Below are 21,751 nucleotides of genomic sequence, written 5' to 3'. Positions count from 1 at the left end.
AGACCCGGCCTGGAGTGTGGGCAGAAGCCACCCACCCAGTACTTTGGCTACTCCCAGTAAGAACCGGCCCGGATCAGCTTTACAGCCATACTAACATCAAACAGTGTCAGTCAGCACTAGCTGCCGCTGACACGTAAAACTACCGGCTCTTACCTCACCGAGGCCAGGAATCTCGGTGACACATACCTTCCATCAATGACGGCCCCTTGCGCCTTCCTACAACATATAAATATATATACCTATAGTCGCACACGGTAATACTCCAACAACACTACAATACAAACCTAACTATCCTCCATCTCGCACCTACTGTGTCCTTCTCCCATACCATGTAGATTGTAAGCCCTCACGGGCAGGGCCCTCTCTCCTTCTGTACCAGTTTGTAACTTGTCTTGTTTATGATTAGTGCAATTGTCTGTATTATGTATGTGCACCGCTTATCATATGTACAGCGCTATGGAATGAATGGCGCTTTAATAATAAATAATAATAATAATAATATAGTACACATAATACACAATATCCTACACAATTACAATTCCACCCCACAAACTATCTAAATAGCACACTTACATACACACATAAATAACAGCACCCAACCTATCTACACACTGTCCCTACAGAGTAGAAAGGGTTAAATACAATATGGCACTGAATACAGAAAGGGTTAACCAAGGGTTGATGGGTTAACACCGGGTCAGGGGTGATCAGGGCAATGCAGTGTCTGGGTAATGGTTATGCAGGGGTTAAGGCTGGAGCTACAGGGGTTCAGCAGCAGGAATACTGTGGGCTGTGGCAGGGGTAAAAGGGTTGATGAATGTAGGGGTTAATGGTTTATTATAGTTAACTGTGGGCTATTGCAGAGGTACAGGGGTTAATGATACTCAGCCAATATTCATAGTCTTTGTTTCAGGAGGGGCTGCTCAGCTCATCTCAGGTCCACTCTTCCTCTTCCATCTGTGTCTCTATTTGTGATCATGAAAGCCCTCCTCCCCTAGTCCCAAATGCTGGACTAATTATCTATCATAAGTAGGGAAGAAGGTGTTTGGCCATGGGGCAGAGGACTGGATAACCCATGCTACAAAACAGGTTTAGCATGTCTTGTTTGGGGTCTGACTAGATCTCTGGTTAGGAAGCCCCCTGCTGACAAAAGGTGCCAGATAGTCTGCGATCTCCTGTCCTGAGGTGACCAGCAAACGGGCCCATCCTCGTTAGCATCTCTCTGCTAACTACCTGCCGGGAAGCAGTTTGGCTGTTTCCCAGGTACTAGGCAGACAGCTTGACACTCTATGCAGCCTTAAATCAATTACCCTCAACATGACTGCTGGCCTTGTAACAGCTGTTATAAACCGAACAATGTAAGCCATGGCCTACAGGGTAAATGTGGGCCTGTATAAGAGTTGATAGGGAATATTTAATACACTTCCCTCTGCATATATATACATATACCGTATTTTTCTCCCTATAAGACGCACCTGCCCATAAGACGCACCTAGGTTTTTAGGAGGAAAATAATAAAAAAAAAGTTTGAACCAAAAGGTGTGCTTTTGGTTGGTTTTGAACTAATGGTGGTCTGTGGATGACACTATTATGGGGGACCTGTGGATGACGCACTGTTATGTGGGTCTATGGATGACACACTGTTATGGGGGTCTGTGGGAGGCACTGTTATGGGGGCATCTATGGAAGGACTGAAGTACACTTCAGGAAGGACTGAAGTATAATCAGTCATGGCTATGACCTCTTCCCTGTCCTTCACCATAACCAAACGTCACCATCCACAGAATACACCATCTTCTTCTTCTCTCTTGATCTTGGTCTGGAACTTTCTTGGTCTACAGTCTGTCAGTGTCGATCTTCAGGTACCAGCCACTCCCAATGTAGTCTTTTCCTGACTCTGGAATGGCTTCACCCTCACAGTCTCTAGGTCGATCCACGTAGCAACCGTGGACTGGCCTCCTTTCATTTCTGCTGTCAGTGTCGATCTTCAGGTACCCGCCGCTCCCACTGTCGTCTTTTATTAGTCAGATTATGGGATGGCTTCACCCTCACGGTCTCCAGGTCGATCCACGTAGCACCTTCTTTCTGGAGTACGGTCAACTGTGGAATGGCCTCCTGTTAGCAACCTGTGGCACATAGCTTCCTGGCATACAATGAGTGGTGGTAGCCATAGTTGGTATCCATGGGTACACCCTGATGGGGAAAGTCGGCTCTTATATGTCCAGGTTCGTGACACCGCCAGCAGACCACCGGGGCTGTGTCTGCAGGGGGTACGTCCCGGGCGGGTTTGGAGTGGAGATTTCCGAGGTTTAGCTGTCCCCCTCCCAAAAGAACCCCCTTGCAGATTTCTGGTGGCCTCATAGCGCTCCACCAGGTCGACCATCTCCAAGGCATTATTCTGAGACACCTGGCCGATCCAGTGCTGGAGAGGGTACGGCAAAGCCCTCCAAAACACATCCGCCAACAGCCGATCCAACATAGCAGTGGGAGTCAATATGTCAGGCTGCAGCCATTTTTGCAATCGGTGCAGCAGATCATAATATTGTGGTCTGGCGGGTTCAGCCGGGTCAAATTCCCACTGATGCACCCGCTGGGCCCGGACAAGTACATTCACCCCGAGTCTCGCCAGGATCTCACCTTTTACTGTCGGCTAGTCGGGGAGATCAAACAATACTTGCTGGGGACCAGACGCCAGGAACGGAGCGACGCCACCTTTTCGATCATAACATTTCCAGGCACTTATGAGAAGGATACGTGGTGTCATGGCACCCATTAGATGTTCTGCCATGGACAGCCAGTCACTGCACCTATGTTTGTAGTGGTGTCATGAATGAGATACCTGGACTGCTTCTGATTGGAACTGTATCATCTTTAGTTATGAATTCAGGTTCTATTTGGGATTCAGTGATGGTCAGGTTTGAGTAGGGAGGGCTCATGGTCTTCCATCCTGCCTTTGCTATATTGCAGAGATCCTGAAAAAGAAGGGCCAACACTGACATTTCAATGGGTATCATTTTTGCGGGATGAGATGACGGTTAGATTGGTACTATTTTGGGGTGCATATGACTTTTTGATCGCTTGCTATTACACTTTTTGTGATGTAAGGTAACAAAAAAATAGCTTTTTTGACACCGTTTTTTTTTTTTTTTTTACAGTGTTCACCTGAGGGGTTAGGTCATGTGGTATTTTTATAGATCAGGTTCTTACGGACATGGCAATACCTAATATATCTACCTTTTTATAATTTATCAGGGTTTTACACAACAATATCATTTTTGAAACAAAAAAAAAATCATGTTTTAGTGTCTCCATAGTCTGAGACCCATATTTTTTTTATTTTTTGGGCCATTGTCTCATGTAAGGGCTCATTTTTTGCGGGATGAGGTGACGGTTTGATTGGTACTTTTTTGGCGTACATGCGACTTTTTTGATCACTTTTATTACCTTTTTTGGGAAGTAAGGTGGGCAAAATTTCAATTTCCTCATAGTTTTGATTTTTTTATTTTTATGGCGTTTACCGTGCGGGGAAAGTAACATGACCGTTTTATAGATCAGGTCCCACTTGTTTTTTTTTTGTGTCAAAAATGATATTATTGTGTAAAACCTAAATAAATAAAAAAGTATACATATTAGGTATCGTCACGTCCGTAAGAACCTGCTCTATAAAAATAGCACATGATCTAACCTGTCAGATGAACAATGTAAATAATTTAAAATAAAAACAGTGCCAAAACAGCTATTTATTGGCAAATTTTCCATTTTAATTCATTTTTTCCCATAACAAAGCAAGGGTTAACAGCCAAACAAAACTCAATATTTATTGCCCTGATTCTTTAGTTTATAGAAATGCCCCATATGTGGTCGTAAACTGCTGTATGGCCACACGGCAGGGCGCAGAAGGAAAGGAGCGCCATATGGTTTTTGGAAGGCAGTTTTTGCTGGACTGGTTTTTTTACACCATGTCCCATTTGAAGCCCCCCCGATGCACCCCTAGAGTATAAACTCCAAAAAATGACCCCATTTTGGAAACTACACCCCTCAAGGTATTCAAAACTGATTTTACAAACTTTGTTAACCCTTTAAGTGTTCCACAAGAGTTAATGGCAAATGGAGATGAAAATTCTGAATTTCTATTTTTTGTTACTTTGCCTCACAAAAAGTGTAATATAGAGCAACCAAAAATCATATGTACCCTAAAATAGTACCAACAAAACTGCCACCTTATCCCGTAGTTTCCAAAATGGGGCCACTTTTTTGGAGTTTCTAACCTAGGGGTGCATCAGGGGGCTTTAAATGGGACATGGTGTCTAAAAATAATCCAGCAAAATCTGCCTTCCAGAAACCATATGGTGTTCCTTTCCTTCTGCGCCCTGCCGTGTGCCCGTACAGCAGTTTACGACCACATATGGGGTGTTTCTGTAAACTACAGAATCAGGGCCATAAATAAAGAATTTTGTTTGGCTGTTAACCCTTGCTTTGTTACTGGAAAAAAAATATTAAAATGGAAAATCTGCCGAAAAAGTGAAATTTTGAAATTGAATCTCTATTTTCCATTAATTCTTGTGGAACACCTAAAGGGTTAACAACGTTTGTAAAATCAGTTTTGAATACCTTGAGGGGTGTAGTTTCTTAGATGGGGTCACTCTTATGGAGTTTCTACTCTAGAGGTGCATCAGGGGGGCTTCAAATGGGACATGGTGTCAAAAAAAACAGTCCTGCAAAATCTGCCTTCCAAAAACCGTATGGCATTTCTTTCCTTCTGCGCCCTGCCGTGTGCCCGAACAGCGGTTTACGACCACATATGGGGTGTTTCTGTAAACTACAGAATCAGGGCCATAAATAATGAGTTTTGTTCGGCTGTTAACCCTTGCTTTGTTACTGGAAAAAATTGATTAAAATTGTAAATTTGCAAAAAAATTGAAATTCTGAAATTTCATCTCCATTTGCAAATAACTCTTGTGGAACACATAAATGGTTAACAAAGTTTGTAAAATCAGTTTTGAATACCTTGAGGGGTGTAGTTTCTTAGATGGGGTCACTTTTATGGAGTTTCTACTCTAGAGGTGCATCAGGGGGGCTTCAAATGGGACATGGTGTCAATAAAAACAGTCCTGCAAAATCTGCCTTCCAAAAACCGTATGGCATTCCTTTCCTTCTGCGCCCTGCCGTGTGCCCGTACAGCAGTTTACGACCACATATGGGGTGTTTCTGTAAACTACAGAATCAGGGCCATAAATAATGAGTTTTGTTTGGCTGTTAACCCTTGCTTTGTTACTGGAAAAAATGGATTAAAATTGTAAATTTGCAAAAAAATTGAAATTCTGAAATTTCATCTCCATTTGCAAATAACTCTTGTGGAACACATAAATGGTTAACAAAGTTTGTAAAATCAGTTTTTAATACCTTGAGGGGTGTAGTTTCCAAAATGGGGTCTTTTTTTTGTGGTTTCAATTATGTAAGCCTCACAAAGTGACTTCAGACCTGAACTGGTCCTTAAAAAATGGGTTTTGGAAATTCTCTGAAAAATGCTTCTAAACTTCTAAGCCTTGTAACGTCCCCAAAAAATAAAATATCATTCCCAAAATTATCCAAACATGAAGTAGACATATGGGGAATGTAAAGTAATAACTATTTTTGGAGGTATTACTATGTATTATAGAAGTAGAGAAATTGAAACTTGGAAATTTTCTAATTTTTCCAAATTTTTGGTAAATTTTGTATTTTTTTATTTAAAAAAATGAATTTTTTTGACTCCATTTTACCAGTGTCATGAAGTACAATATGTGACGAAAAAACACTCTCAGAACGGCCTGGATAAGTAAAAGCGTTTTAAAGTTATTCACACATAAACTGACACAGGTCAGATTTGCAAAAAATTGCCTGGTCCTTAAGGTGAAAAATGGCTTGGTCCTGAAAGGATTAAACAGTGCAGTGTTTTATTCACACATAAGTAAAGTGACAAAAAAAAGGCAGTTTCAAGGAAAAACTGTCACCTTGAGTCTAGTGTTTGTTCACACTAGGCAGCAGCACATAAGTCCTTGGGTCAAGCAGAAGTCCACATGCTTTTTCCCAAACAATATAGCAGGCCTTAATCCCGGCCCAAACTCTCAGGCTCCAACACCGAGACTGGCAAAGCTCCACTATCAGATGGAGGATAATCCACACAGCTGAGACTGCTGGCTGGGTTTTATCCCTAACCAAAACCCGGCCTGGAACGTGGGGAACAGCCACTCACCCTGCACTTTGGCTGCTCCCAATAAGAGCCGGCCCGGATTGTCTTTACACCCACACTAAATAATCAATAGTGTCAGACAACACTAGCTGCCGCTGACACTTAAAATTACCGGCTCTTACCTCACCGAGGCCAGAAACCTCGGTGACACATATCTTCCGTCAATGACGGCCCCTTGCGCTTTCCTAAAATATGTGTATGTAATGAGGATTACAACATTAGAGTGAAAGGATACGTTTATTGGGGAAACCGGTACAGTTGATAAGAGGCTCTAATACCTGTTGGAACCCCTCTAGCCTGAATACAAGATATGATATGTTTGGGCATCGAGGAATACAGGTTCCATATGGTATAGTACAGCACATTTGCCCACAGATGTTGTTGCTGGGCCTGTAGATCCTGCACACTTGTAGGTTGCTGAAGCTGGTGTCCCAGCTGGTCCCATAAATGCTTGACTGGTGATAAATCTGGTGACCGGCAGGCCAAGGAAATATTGCAGTCTGGTGGAGACGTTCCCGTGAAACACTTGCTGTTTGTGGGCGAGAATTATCCTGCTGGAAGATGCTAGTTGGAGGCCCTGCCATGAGGGCAACACAGGACACTACTAGGAGTCACCGACTGTCACATGTGATGGCTCCCCACATCATCACACCAGCAGTTGGGTCAGTGTGTCTCTCCACAGCAAAGACAGGAGTGAAGTGTTGACCATGAGGCCTTCGTACTCGAGCACGACCATTGTGGTATCCCAAACAAAATTTGGATTCTTCGCTAAAGACAGTACGGTTCCAGTCCGTAGCAGTCCAGGTTTCTCATTTACGACACCACCAAACGAAGGTGACAGTGACTGCCTGTCAATGGCAGGACACGTAACAGGTGCCAAAACACCAAATTTGCTTCTGCTAAGCGACTGGAAATGGTCTGGACAGAAACAGGGGTTTATGATGAAGGTGCCACCTATGCAGGGTCGTGACTATAGCCACAGCAGCCATAACGTGGGGCCCAGAGATTGGGGGGGATGCAGTCAGTTGCAAGAACATTGTACTTTTTTATGGGGAGTAACAATATGGCGAATTTTTGCTATTATGTGGGTTTTCTGATATATTGTGCTATTTATTTAATTAATTATTGCTACTTATGCTGCTGTTTTAATTTTCTTAAACTAGGTGGTGGGGCCCCATCTTATTTTTCTATGGGGCCCTATGAATTATAGTTACCCCCGTGCACCTATGTCTGGGTGGTGGGCAACAAACTGTGGGAGCTGCTCTTGTTTGTCGATAGATCAATTGATCCTCTCTACTGGTGATCTGTCTGAGCCATCCAGAGCCTGTTGACCATGTGTGCATGCTCTCATGTAACCGCTGCTCCCAACACCTCCTAACAGCTAGGTCAGAACAGCCTGGATGGCAGGCAATTTGTTGAAACGACCATCCTGCTTCTCTCAATCCATTGATGCACCTCCTCTCAAAGTCGGTCAACTGGGGAATATGGCTTCGAATGCATTGTAGAAGCATGTCTAGTGTCAACGATCTGTCACCAAGAGGTACACTACCCAAAAGTAGCCTCTGATAACCTTTTTATAGAGCAGCATGGGAGGGCTTATGCCCTCTTGTGGCAAGATCCAGTGTCTAATCAGACCACACCTGTAATTTTTTACATATCTGCCAGAAAAATAACTGAATGCCAAGTTTTGCAGTAAACTGACATTTCTATCTGGCTGCGTTATTTTTTTTGTCAGTGAGTGTGTACATATATGCATGTAGTGATAATTATTCATTTGAAGGGAGAGCAGTAATCTAAGGCTCTGATCACACTCCCAGTGGAAACCTCAAAGGAAACACAAACAGTTTACATTATAAATTAGCTGGGTCCTCCGTCCAACTGTCATCACAATCCTTTGATTGCCTCCTCCCACAAAACTATATCATACAGTCAGCCTTTCTAGGTTGTATCAGAATTATGTCCTTTCAATCTGGTAACTGCACATTAGCTGGCACCGTGTCCATTATTTCACGATTTACTGTTATTTTATAACAATAGTTCTGAATTCATCTAATATTTTATAATTTGCAAATGGAAGACTACTGAAGAGGATGGACCTGCATGAACAAGTTCATCTATTGCACAGTGATCCATGAGTGTCCCTTCTTGACCCTGCTGTATGGTGTGCCAATGTTGGTTTGAAATACTGTCATCAGCCCAAGAGATACGTGTTACTAAGACGGTGTATTTTTAATTTCTCTTGAGTATTTGTGTTTTTCATTAGTTGCATCTCTTTAATTATTTTCCTAAGGATATGTTACAGAAGTTGCATCTTGGTTACTTTTGTTGGCTATACATACAGACCCAAGGCAGTGTAAATTCCAGAGTGTTTTCTATAGTATTATTGACTCTGATCACACTATCCACAATTTAGTATTGTCGTACTTCATTTTCAGTAAATTGACAGTTTTCTGTTAAGAGTCAGACCAACCGGTTGTGGTGTCATGTAAAAATACGACCATATGCTATAGAATTTCATGCAATTCTTACCTCTGTGTTCTACTTTAGGTCGTGTAATACTGCGGATTTGGAGAAATCTCTTTTTTCCATATGATTACCACTAGGGGTCACCAGTTGTAAGCATATGGCCACTTTCCAAAACTACCAGGCACTTCTTCAAATGAGAAGCTTTGGATTAGGCCTCATACACATGACCAGGGACGTGCACACATAGGGCTCAAAGGGGGCTTGAGCCCCTTCCCCCTTCTGCCCCTGGGAAATGTGCCATTGGGGGGAGATGTCCTCCTGCCAGGCTCATGGGGAGGGGGAGAAATGTGCCATGGGGGGGGGGGAGTGCTTCCATGGAGGAGGGGGGGAGAAATGTGACACGAAGGGGGTGATGTGACATGGAGGGGGAGAAATGTGACATTAAGGCCGGAGGGCATCTTAGGGTGCACTTTTTACTGGCACATTATTGGTGGGCACTATAGGAGCATCTACTGAGGCCACAAAGAAGGGGTATGTTATATGGAGGGCTCTGTACAGTGGCATTTCATACTGGGACACATTATGGTAGGTACTATGGGGAAGGGGGGAGAGGAGTACTATGGGGTCATCTCCGGGGGGCACTAAGAAGGGGTATTTTATGCTTGCAAATTATGGGGGACACTGAGGGCATCTACTGGAGCACTATATATGGGGCATTTCATACTGGTACATTATGGGGGCACTAGGAGGAAGGGGGGGAGAGGAGCACTATGGGGCATTTACTGGGGGCACTATATAGGGGTATTTTATACTGGCACATTATGGGGACACTAAGGGAACATTAGCTCAACTGGGGGCATACAAGAGAGTTTTTTTTGCACTATTATAAGGAGATTTATTACTACTGGGGGGGGCATTATGGTGGGCTTTATTACTCCCCCATGGTATGAGCCCCCTAGTAGCAGCACCAGCCTCTCCCTGCTCTGCGACCCCTCTGCCCCTTCTCCAAATCCTTATTATGAAATCTTTCTCATTAGGATAAAACACAACATCAGCTCCACCGATCCCCCAGCCAAGTGTTGAAGTGGCGTCCGAGATCCCCAAGGGCCAAGCCAAGTAATTGTAAGTTTTCATGTGAAATATGTTTGTTATAAACATATAGCCTACACTGTGCCACACAATATACAGTATACCTCTACACTGTGTAGTCTGTTCTATAAGCACCACATTGTTTTCTGTCCGTCACCACAATTTTTTTAAATTATGACAAGCACCCTTTTTTTTTTACTTAAGCCCCTGCCCTTGAAAATGTCTGTGCACGTCCCTGCACATGACCGTGTATGTTTTGCGGTTCGCAAACCACTGATCCGCAAAATATGGGTTCGGTCCGTGTGCCGTCCACATATTTTTTTTCCTGACCCAATGACTTCAAAGGGCCATGGTCCACATTTTGCAGACATGTTCTGTCTTTTTGCAGAAAGGACATACGGATATGGAAAGCATTGCTATAATTTGTGTTTATGCATGCATTACTTGCACCCATGGTGATATGCCATGTTATGATTGATATGTGATTTACCATGTACTGTACCTTTAAAGGGGTTGACCAATAAAGATAACTTTGCTGATCGTTGTGGGTCTGACCACTAGGGCATCTGTCAGTCACAAGAAAGGAAGCCCCCATAGAGCTAAATGGAGTGGCTGCGTGCATGCATTACTGCAACTCCATTATCCAGAAATACACCCATATTAGGCGTATTTCTGTTTGAGATTGCGGCGCAAGGGTAATCTGCAACGTTTCCCCGCTCACTCCAGGTCTAAAAATAGTGGCGGGGAAGGGGATGGGCCAGTAGACCCATCGCATTCATCATGGTTTTAGGTGTAGAAAATGGTCTAAATGTAAGACAGCAAGGAAGCTGGCTTACATTTAGACTGGCGCTGGGAACGCCAGAAGAGGTCTGCGCCTCTTCATAACTTTGGCAGATCCACAGCCAGATATAGGGTTGTTAAGGCTGGTGTCTAAAACGCCGGTCATAGTAAATTACCCCCATAATTCTTAGTATTGGAGGACCAAATTTTCTCAAGAAAGGTATGTTTTTTGTTTTTTTTGGAGGAACGTATCTTAGTGGCATGCTTACTATGAAATCAGTTTTATAGTTGATAGATTTCCTTTAGCATCATAGATTCGGCTCTTCATCCTTTTTTCTTATTTTCTTGCACTAAACGGAAGGCTGGAAATGACAGCGCAAATGTAATGCCAACCTAATACAGCACCACATTATTTATTGCTGTATAATTTAGAATAATAATTTTCCATTGTATCCGGGTGTTAAAGGGGTTATCCAAGACTATACTTGCCTAGTCCCCGCCACTGGGTTCAGCTTCCATCGCTCCATGGCTGGCTCTTCATCTTCTGCTGCCAGGGGTGGCATATGACTGGTGCAGCCAATCTCTGGCCTCAGTGGTGCCCTGCTCCCCTTGTCTCAACTGTGGCAGGGACCAGGTACGTATGATCTACATGGCCACTCTGGGAGGTGTGTTATAGTCTTGGATAACCCCTTTAAGTCGTGAGCTCTTCTATACAGTTTTGCTGGTATAGTTAAGTGTTTGTGTAGATAAACATTAGTGAACATGTGATGGTACAAGCCACAAAATCGCCTCTGGAGAATGTCTTACCCATCTCTTATTCTGATCCTTTTAATCACAGGCATTAGAGCACTTAGGGAGACCATAAATGGGTGAGTGAGAACAATTTAGGATGGATGGATCCATGTTATACTGTTTCTTACACTTCAGATGACCTGATTCATTATAGCAATCATGTCTGCCAATATACAGACCAATAATAGGAACATAAATAGTGATGGCAGGAAAGACGGTCATCCTGTCTACCCCCATGTGGGTTGATTGTTTCACTCTTTATTCGTTTAAATCATTATCCATGAAGATACACATCAGCCTCTTGGCCTTTAGCTGACCATGCACATTATGTATTGCTTGAGAACCTGTTTATTTTGCCGGCCCAGCTGACCATCTGATGTGCATTGGATCTCCTGACACTCTCCCCAACAGCAGGATTGATCTGTTGGATTTCAACATGCCCAATCCCCCCAAGGGAGATAAGCCTCTGCCGGAAAAGTCTGGTAGCTGCTTACCCCACACTTCCTATTGAGAACATATGCACACTCGGTTAAGCTCAGGATAGATGCCATCAAGTCTGCCAGAGCAAGAGGTGCTTTTTTATCAGCGTTCCACTACACCTTCCCCCTGACTTCTAAATTCTCTAATAGAGTATATGGATAGTAGACCTCTTTAACAGTGATCATTTTGAAGGTTTCATTGACGTCTGAAACCTTTGCCATTTTTGCGGCCTGTCTTTAGATTTAGATTTTAAACTTCGAGCAAATAAAGCAATGGGCCCAGGTGGTGTTCATCCCAGAGTCTTTGTGGTCTGTTACTGCAGGTTCCCTTGCCATGGATTGCCATGGTGTTGTGATTCATAATTGTTTTTTTTACTGTTGAAAAATATTAAGCAAGTGGCAACAAAATTTATCGCCAAACCATGGTAATTTGCTATTTTATTCTGCTTTGCACTACCACCCTGCGTAAATACACCTGAAGAGAAATCCAGTGTGTGATTGCTGCCCTGATCACTGATCTAACAGGAGATGTGCCTGATGATATGAAATATTATACCACTTCACAAGAATGGTAGTAGACAAGAATTTGGCAAGTACAGGCCAGTGACTTTTATATTTGTAGTAGTAAAATGAATTTAATCCCTTCTGAAAAAAGAGGATTACTGATCATTTAGGAGCATGGCTGATTTACTGAGGTTAGATCATGTCAAAGTAATCTCCCTGACTTTACTTACATGTTGAAAAAAAATTGGAGGAAAGTGGCTTTTAATTTCACATAAACTCAAAAAAATAGCAACTTATCTATAGGGGTTGCAGTAGTCTTAGTTGCCCACAGGCCTCCAGCCCCATCACTAAAGCCGGTGTCACTCGGTGCCAACTACTTACTGCATTTTCTGCTTTATAAGACACCCCTTCCCCCCAAAGACCAGCAAGCATTGAGAAGGCCAGGGAGTGGTGAGTGAAGGAGTGACTGCTGGATCTGCAGAATGGCGGCAGAGCAGTAGAGAGAAGTTATTTTATCTCTGATTGGAGAAAGAAGAGAAATGAGTGGATTTATGTGACTGGTGTCGAGGATCTACAGGTGTGTGAGATGGAGCATTGTGGACCCCAGGTGAACTTTTGCACCAAGGCCCATGAGACGTTCACTGTTCCTTTCCACACAATAAAGAGGTAGAATGGCTAGAACACAAATGTTATATACGCTTCCCAACCTACTGTTTCTTATTTCCTAATTTATCTAAAATGTAAAATGAAGCTACTTTGCAATAGGTCTTAATTAACAGAGTTCTCAGGGCTTTTAATATTGATGACCTATCCTCAGGATAGGTCATCAATATCAAGTTGGCGGGGGTCCAACACCTGGCACCGCCTCGGATCAGCTATATTAAGGGAAGGCGCGCGGTGCGCATGTGCTGTCTCCCCTCTCTCTTCCTGCTTGCCATAGAAATAGCAGCAGCAAGCAGGAAACGTCACATGTGCACTGTGCGCGCCGTCGGAACCCCCGCCAATATGATATTGATGTCATCAATATTAAAAGCCCGGAGAACCCCTTCAAAAATATCCTATGGCCTTGTTTCTATAAATCCTATGGAGACACATGTGCCCCTATGGTGACAGACAAGTATCTGGAAGAGAAGATGACTGCATGATCAGACTGCAAAGAGTTTGTGTATTGTCTGTTACCATGGAGATGCATAGGTCACATCGAAGCTGTATAAAACTATTTGCAAACACTGTTTCAAACCGAATAAAGCAAGATTTAACGAAGATTCGGTGAGTGCCGCCTTTTTTCTCTTTTTTTCTTCTACCGTTGATGACTCTTTGCACAGTTGCTTTGTTTTTCACTTTAGATGCTGTGGAAAACAGAAAAATCATTATAAAAGGTAGACATAAGGCCTCTTTCACATGACCGTATGGCTTTTTCAGTGTTTTGCGGTCCGTTTTTGTTTCCATTGTGTTTCCGTTTTTTTCCGTTCCGTTTTTCCGTATTGCATATACAGTAATTACATAGAAAAAATTGGGCTGGGCATAAAATTTTCAATAGATGGTTCTGCAAAAACGGAACGTATACGGAAGACATACGGATTCATTTCCGTATGTGTTCCGATTTTTTTGCGGACCCATTGACTTGAATGGAGCCATGGAACGTGATTTGCGGGCAATAATAGGACATGTTCTATCTTTCAGGCCTCTTTCACACGACGGTATGGCTATTTCAGTGTTTTGCGGTCCGTTTTTCACAGATCCGTTGTTCCGTTTTTTGTTTCCGTTGTGTTTCTGTTTTGGTTCCGTTTTTCCATTCCGTTTTTCCGTATGGCATATACAGTATACAGTAATTACATATAAAAAATTGGGCTGGGCATAAAATTTTCAATAGATGGTTCCGCAAAAACGTAACGGATACGGAAGACATACGGATGCATTTCCGTATGTGTTCCGTTTTTTTTGCGGACCCATTGACTTGAATGGAGCCACGGAACGTGATTTGCGGACAATAATAGGACAAGACTCAAAATGTAGCGGAACGGAAATGTGGACATACGGAAATGGAATGCTCACGGAGTACATTCCGTTTTTTTTTGCGGACCCATTGAAATGAATGGTTCCATATACGGACCGTATATGGAACGCAATAAACGGCCCGTATACGGAACGCAAAAAACATTCGTGTGAATGAGCCCTCCACGGAACGGAAAAAACGGAAATACAGAAACGGAATGCATACAGAGTACATTCCGTTTTTTTTGCGGAACCATTGAAATAAATGGTTCCGTATACGGACCATATACGGAATGCAAAAAACGTCCCGCAAACGGTAAAAAAAGAGGCCTAAGGCTGTATTAGGCTCCATTCACACGTCCACAATTTCGTTGTGTAACGGAATTGCGGACCCAATTCAATTCATTGTGCGGCCCGCCTCCGGAAATGGAGATTTGGACTTCCGGGTCCGCATTTCAGTTCCCGAAAAAAAATAGAACATGTCCTATTCTTGTCCGCAATTGCGGACAGGAATAGGCATATTCTATTAGTGCCGGCAATGTGCGGTCCGCAAAATGTGGAACGCACATTGCTGGTGTCCATGTTTTGTGGATCTGCGGATTCGTGGATCCGCAAAACACACTACGGACATGTGAATGGACCCTTACACTAAACGCTCGATAACGATCATCTTGCAGTGCAGCGTGCTTAAAAATCAGCGCTTGCTGGCAGCAGATCTTGCTGTCTAATAGCGATCTGCCGCTGGCAAACCACTAGAAAGTATAGGGACGAGCGATGGCATAACATCGCTCCTCCCCATGCTGCGGAGGAGATCTCTGCATGTAATAGCAGCAGTCTCCTCCTCTAGCAAGCAAGCGATTGCCAGGAGGGAACACTTCCTTCACGGCAATCGCTTGCTGATCTGTTTGTCTAATGCAGGTTTTACTTTTAATGGAAACAAAAGGATTTTCAAAATGCTCAACCGTGAATGAAGCAATTCTTGCACCTGAGGAACACATTACTAATGATCCACCTTGATTAACTCTTCGGATATAGCATTTACATTGGAAGCTTGTCTTGCCTTTCAGAGAATAATAAACGAGCATCTGCAGCAAATGTTTATCGAATGTTACATTGCCACCTGTCTCCAGTAGGGCGAAACTCATTTTTAGTCTTATCCTTATCCTTCGTGCATACCGTTGTAAACTTCGGTCTCTACGTCCAATATGTCCAATTTAAACGCTCCAAACACTGTGTAAATTAACTCACATGAGTTGGTAAATCTGTATAGCTATATATGTTCTGCAACTTTTAGGCATCCAAGTTGATTGCATGATATAATTAGTTATGGAGAGCAGTATAATCTCTTGAAAAAAAGAAAAACATCAAAAAGACTGATAAGCAGCTGCTATTGACCCAGAGAGGAAGTAGTTATTCATAAGCACCTGTTCTTATTAGATAAAGACTTCCTGTTAGCTATAGTGCACAAGTGATAAGGTCAAGTTAACCCTTAGGCTACCGGAGCTTTTTCGGTTTTGCATTCTCATTTTTCTTCCCTATTTTCCTTGAGCCATAACTTTTGTATATTTCCGGTCACATAGCTGTATGAGGGCTAATTTTTTTGCGGGACAGGTTGTGCATTCTAATGCCACCATTAAAGAGGGTCTGTCACCTACCTGACTGGTTTCAAACAGGTGACATTGTTCAGTGGGGCACAAAGACATGACACAAATGTTACCCGTGTTTAGTTCTTCTGATGCTTCAAATCGCCCAAAAAGTTGTTTTTATCATATGCTAATGAGCCGTCGCAAGTGCCCAGGGGCGGAGAGTTTTCTGAAAGTGCCCAAGTTCCTCCGCCTCACTCGCGCCAAAACTCCATCCCTCAGTAAGCTCAGGCCAGCCCTGTGGCTCTGTGACATCATATTTCCCTATAGGCTGTTCGCGCATCACTGTCGGGCCCGGGCATGCGCAGTGTTCTGCCCACTGTGGGCAGAGGGACAGGGATATGGAGTATGTACCAGTTACTGGCGTGAAATTGGCGCATGCGCACTGAATATCTCTGTGCCTCTGACCACAGTGGGCAGAACAGTGCGCATGCCCGGACCCGGCAGTGATGCGCGAACAGCCTATAGGGAAATATGATGTCACAGAGCCACAGGGCTGGCCTGAGCTTACTGAGGGGCGGAGTTAGGCGCGAATGAGGCAGGGGAACTTGGGCACTTTCAGAAAACTCTCCGCCCCTGGGCACTTGCGACGGCTCATTAGCATATGATAAAAACAACTTTTTGGGCGATTTGAAGCATCAGAAGAACTAAACACGGGTAACATCTGTGTCATGTCTTTGTGCCCCACTGAACAATATCACCTGTTTGAAACCGGTCAGGTAGGTGACAGACTCCCTTTAATTATGGCATAAAATGTAGTGGGAAGCGGTAAAAAAAATTCCAAATGTGGTGGAATCGGAAAAAAAAAACGCAACTCCTCCACCGTTTTACAGATTTTGTTCCCACTGTGTTTCGTTTACGGCAAAACATGCCCTTCATTCTCTGGGTCAGTACGATTACAACGATACCCCATATGTGTAGGTTTTTTATGTCTAAATTGTGTAAAAATTAATTTAAACTTTGGTAAGGTGTGTCTTTTTGCTGATGACACAAAGATTTATAACCGGGTTGATGTTCCTGGAGGGTTACACCAAATGTAAAAGGATTTAGGAAAACTAGAGGAATGGTCAACAATCTGGCAACTAAAATGTAATGTTGATAAGTGCAAGATAATGCACCTGGGGCGTAAAAACCCAAGAGCAGAATATAAAATCAGTGATACAGTCCTAACCTCAGTATCTGAGGAAAGGGATTTAGGGGTCATTATTTCAGAAGACTTAAAGGTAGGCAGACAATGTCATAGAGCAGCAGGAAATGCTAGCAGAATGCTTGGGTGTATAGGGAGAGGCATTACCAGTAGAAAGAGGGAGGTGCTCATGCCGCTCTACAGAGCACTAGTGAGACCTCATTTGGAGTATTGTGCGCAGTACTGGAGACCATATCTCCAGAAGGATATTGATACTTTGGAGAGAGTTCAGAGAAGAGCTACTAAACTGGTCCATGGATTGCAGGATAAAACTTACCAGGAAAGATGAAAGGACCTTAACATGTATAGCTTGGAAGAAAGACGAGACAGAGGGGATATGATAGAAACTTTTAAATACATAAAGGGAATCAACAAGGTAAAAGAGGAGAGAATATTTAAAAGAAGAAAAACTGCTACAAGAGGACATAGTTTTAAATTAGAGGGGCAAAGGTTTAAAAGTAATATGAGGAAGTATTACTTTACTGAGAGAGTAGTGGATGCATGGAATAGCCTTCCTGCAGAAGTGGTAGCTGCAAATACAGTGGAGGAGTTTAAGCATGCATGGGATAGGCATAAGGCTATCCTTCATATAAGATAGGGCCAGGGGCCATTCATAGGATTCAGTATATTGGGCAGACTAGATGGGCTAAATGGTTCTTATCTGCCGACACATTCTATGTTTCTATGATAAAAATAACATAATCACCATATTCTTACCCCCTTAACTTTTTTATACTTATGTCTACTCAGCTGTTTAGGGGCTCACTTTTTGCTGAACAATCTGTAGTTTTTATTGATACCATTTTGGAGTGTGAGTGACTTTTTGTAAAAAATATATTTAAAAAATCTAAAAATTACATATTTTTACGTAAGAGAAGCAATGAAAAAATGGCAAATTGGGCATTTTGACCCTTTTTTCCGTTACGCCATTCGCCGTATTGGAATTTTTCAAAATATATTTTAATAGTATTTGCGTTTTCGATTGCGATGATACCCATGATATTTATATTTATTGTTATTTAGGTACTTATTTTTTAATTATACGGAAAGGGGGGTGATTAAAATTTTTTTATTTTTTATATATTTTTTTACATTTTATAAAAAAAAATTGTAATGATTTTGAAGCTCATATATGAACCTATAAAAATAGTTTTTTAATTTTTGATTTTGTTCTATCAGGGATTTTTAAAATGACATTTAAACTAGAAGTTGAAAAGCCTTTAATTACCGCGATCAGCATTATTGCCGGTCACGGTAATTAGCCACAGGTCTCTGCTGTATGAAACAGCAGAGACCTGCCAGCCATGGCGCCCGCTGCACATGCAAGCGGGCGCCATGTTTACACAACGCTCCAGCGCCGTACATGTACGGCACTGGTAGCGAACGGGTTAAAGGGGTTGTCCCACAAAAAAATATTCTACAGTTTTCAAACCAGCACCTCCATCTGAATACTTTTGTAATTGCATGTAATTAAAAATTTTGTATAGCCACTGAGTTATTCAATAAAATGTATCTGTATAGCGGCACCTGCAGTTTGTTTTTTTACTTATTTCTTTGACCTGGTCACTGAGATGGCCGCACATGCTCAGTTTCATCCTTCAACTGCCTCCTGAGCTGTGATAGGGAGAGCATGGACACGCCCCCTTACCTGCAGCAGAAAAGACACTCCCCTTTTAGTTTGATTACAAATCTAGCAGAGCAATGAATGGGGAGATCTCTGGATCCATGTGAGGTACAGGGCTGGTTCTAGCTTTGTTAGAAAGAGAATGGTGTGTTAAGAAACCAGACACTATATATATATAGAGAGAGAGAGCAATAGATATGAGGCACTTTGAAAACATCCAGAACCTTATTGCACCCAAATATAAAACGGAGCAAGCAAGCAACACAGTATGCCTTTTTTATATTTGGGTGCAATAAAGTGCCGGCTCAGGATAGGTCATCAGTATCTGATTGGTGGGGAGTCCAATACTCGGGACCCCTGCCGATCAGCTGTTTGACAAGGCAGTGGCACTCCTGTGAGCGCTGCGGCCTTGTCGCAGCTCACCAAGCACAGCGCCGTACATTGTATAGCGGCTGTGCTTGGTATCGCACTCAGTCCCATTCACTTACCCATTCAGCTGTTTGGCTGGGGTCCCGAGTGTCAGACCCCCACCGATCAGATACTGATCAGTATCAAAATCTCGCAAAACCCCTTTAAGCACTCATAGTACCGCCTACTGGACTCCTAACCCAAGAAAGAGCAGAGATTTAGAATAGAAACTGTCAACATTTCCCACAAAACTATATATCAGCTCCTCTTGGTCTATAACATGCTGCCTGCACACTGGACTGCATTTTCAATGTGACAGGTACTCATTAACATTCAAGGGGTTGTCTGGGAATAAATAACTTTGCACTGATGCCCGCAGCCTCCCTTTACTGTGGAAAGAATCATATTTACCTGCTTCCCGCTGCTCTGGTTCTGTGCGCTAGCAATCATGTGTGCATCTTCCTGTCTGCGGCTTGTTTACTTCTTCCTAGGCATGGGCATGATCACCAAACTTTGGCTTCAGCAGTGATGTGTCTCTTGTGGACACGTCACTGCTGAAGCCAGTCATTGGCTGCAGCAGAGCAGATGATCATGCCCATGCCTGGGAGGGATTAAACCAGCCGCAAACAGAAAGGTGGACGAGTGCTCAGGTCCAGAGCAGCAGGGAGCAGGTTAGTATGATGCCGAGGTAGGCTGCGGGCACCTGTGAAAAGTTATTTATTCCTGGAAAACCATCTTGCACATTTTAAAAAAGCAACATATTTTTCTAAATTTGCTCTTTACATTTATAAAATATCTCATATGTAAGAACCTTTGTAATAAAGTAAACCCATGTGTCTGAGCCATAGATGTGTTGACTATTCACTGTTGTAATAGCCTGTATTTACTTAGAGCACCGTTTAAACAACATTATCAGCTTCCCTTATCTTAGAATAACTGCAAATGTCAAAACTCTTAATGATTGTTCCAGCAAGATTATTAGTTTACACATATCACATGGTGTGTTTTTCATGTCTATTGTGCAGTTACAGCATGCTTAATAGGACCGTTACTAGTGAAAATAAAAGACCAGAGAATGTTGTGCCAGGAGCCGCACCAAGGAACACTCAACCAGTCAAAAATAAAGGCTGTATTACACCTGCCGATTTTTCGGTAGATGATCGCTAATGAGCATTCATATAAACGCTCATTAGTGATCATCTTGCAGTTTAATAATGCTGCCGATTGCCCGATGAAGCACCCGTAAAAATCATTGTTTGCCGACAGCAGATTGTGCTGTCTAATTACGATATGCCGAAGGCAAACCACTAGACAGTATGGGCATGAGCGATGGCCTAACTAGTGATAAGCCAAGTTATGAAAAATTCTATTCGAATTACTTCGTCACAAGGCATATTTCTTTGTAAGTAGAGGACGTAATGACGGGGAATGGCAATTGTGCCGCCCTCCATCATTGAACCTCTCAGATGCCGCATTCATCGCTGATCGCGGCATCTGAGATAAAAAATTAGGACTTTCAGGGGTTAATCCGTTAAATAAAATAAAAAAAATACTCACCTTATCCATTTCAGCATGAAGAGGCCGCTGAGGCCATCTTGAGTTAAGATCCCATGCAAAATCTTGCGCTGTGCGTGATGACGTCATCACTCTGGCCAGTATGGTGACGTTATACGTCTCTGCGTACGAGATTTCATGTGGGATCTTCAATCAAGGTGGCTGTGGTGGCCTCTTCGCACTCAAATGAATGAGGTGAGTATATATTTTTAATTTATTTCACCATTTCAGGGAAAATTTATTTGTTACCACGAAGCACAAGGAAATTCGTTGAAATTAATGGGTCAGCGGATTGGATGCGGATCGAAAATACGGTCATGTGAATGGACTCTAACTGCATGGAGTTTTCAAACTCGCTCCTGTGTGCAGGTAGCCTGAAGGGAAATTACATTGGTGGTCATTTACAAAGATTGGCTCTTTAGGCTTGTCTTTTACTCCTCTTTTGTGCTGGCTTTATGACGAGGACTGCTTCCAGTCATAAATATTGGTAAACTTGTCAGGGCCAAGGTCCAGGCCCACCCCGACACACCCTCGACACTCCTTGTCAAACGATAAAATGTTGTCGCACAGTCATTCAAAAATTTGCAAAAAGGGAGTAGTGCAACATTTTTACGGCAAAACTGGCTTAAAATGTGATCACACTTCATATATAATATAGAAGCTGCCATACCAAAGATCTGTTCTGAAATGTGCTGACAGTTTCTTCAGGTGTGTGGCACTTTCAGATAGATGAAAACATCCCATGGGAATATTGCATGACCCAATATACACTATTAATTGTACCACAAATTACACATTTTTATCTGACATCGTCATGATAAAGCAATATGGAAGCAATATAACTAGATATGCATAACTAAAGTATAATCTCCTGTACAATCCTCACTATCACAATAACTGCTCTCCAGACCACACACAACTACCTTTTAACAGCTACAAACAAGACCAAAAGGAGAGAAATTAGCATGCATGAAATTTGCCACCTGGCAGTAACCTTAA

This window comes from Bufo bufo, chromosome 1 (genome assembly GCF_905171765.1).
Source record: "Bufo bufo chromosome 1, aBufBuf1.1, whole genome shotgun sequence".
NCBI lineage: Eukaryota > Metazoa > Chordata > Amphibia > Anura > Bufonidae > Bufo > Bufo bufo.
Note: the sequence above shows the minus strand (reverse complement) of the source record.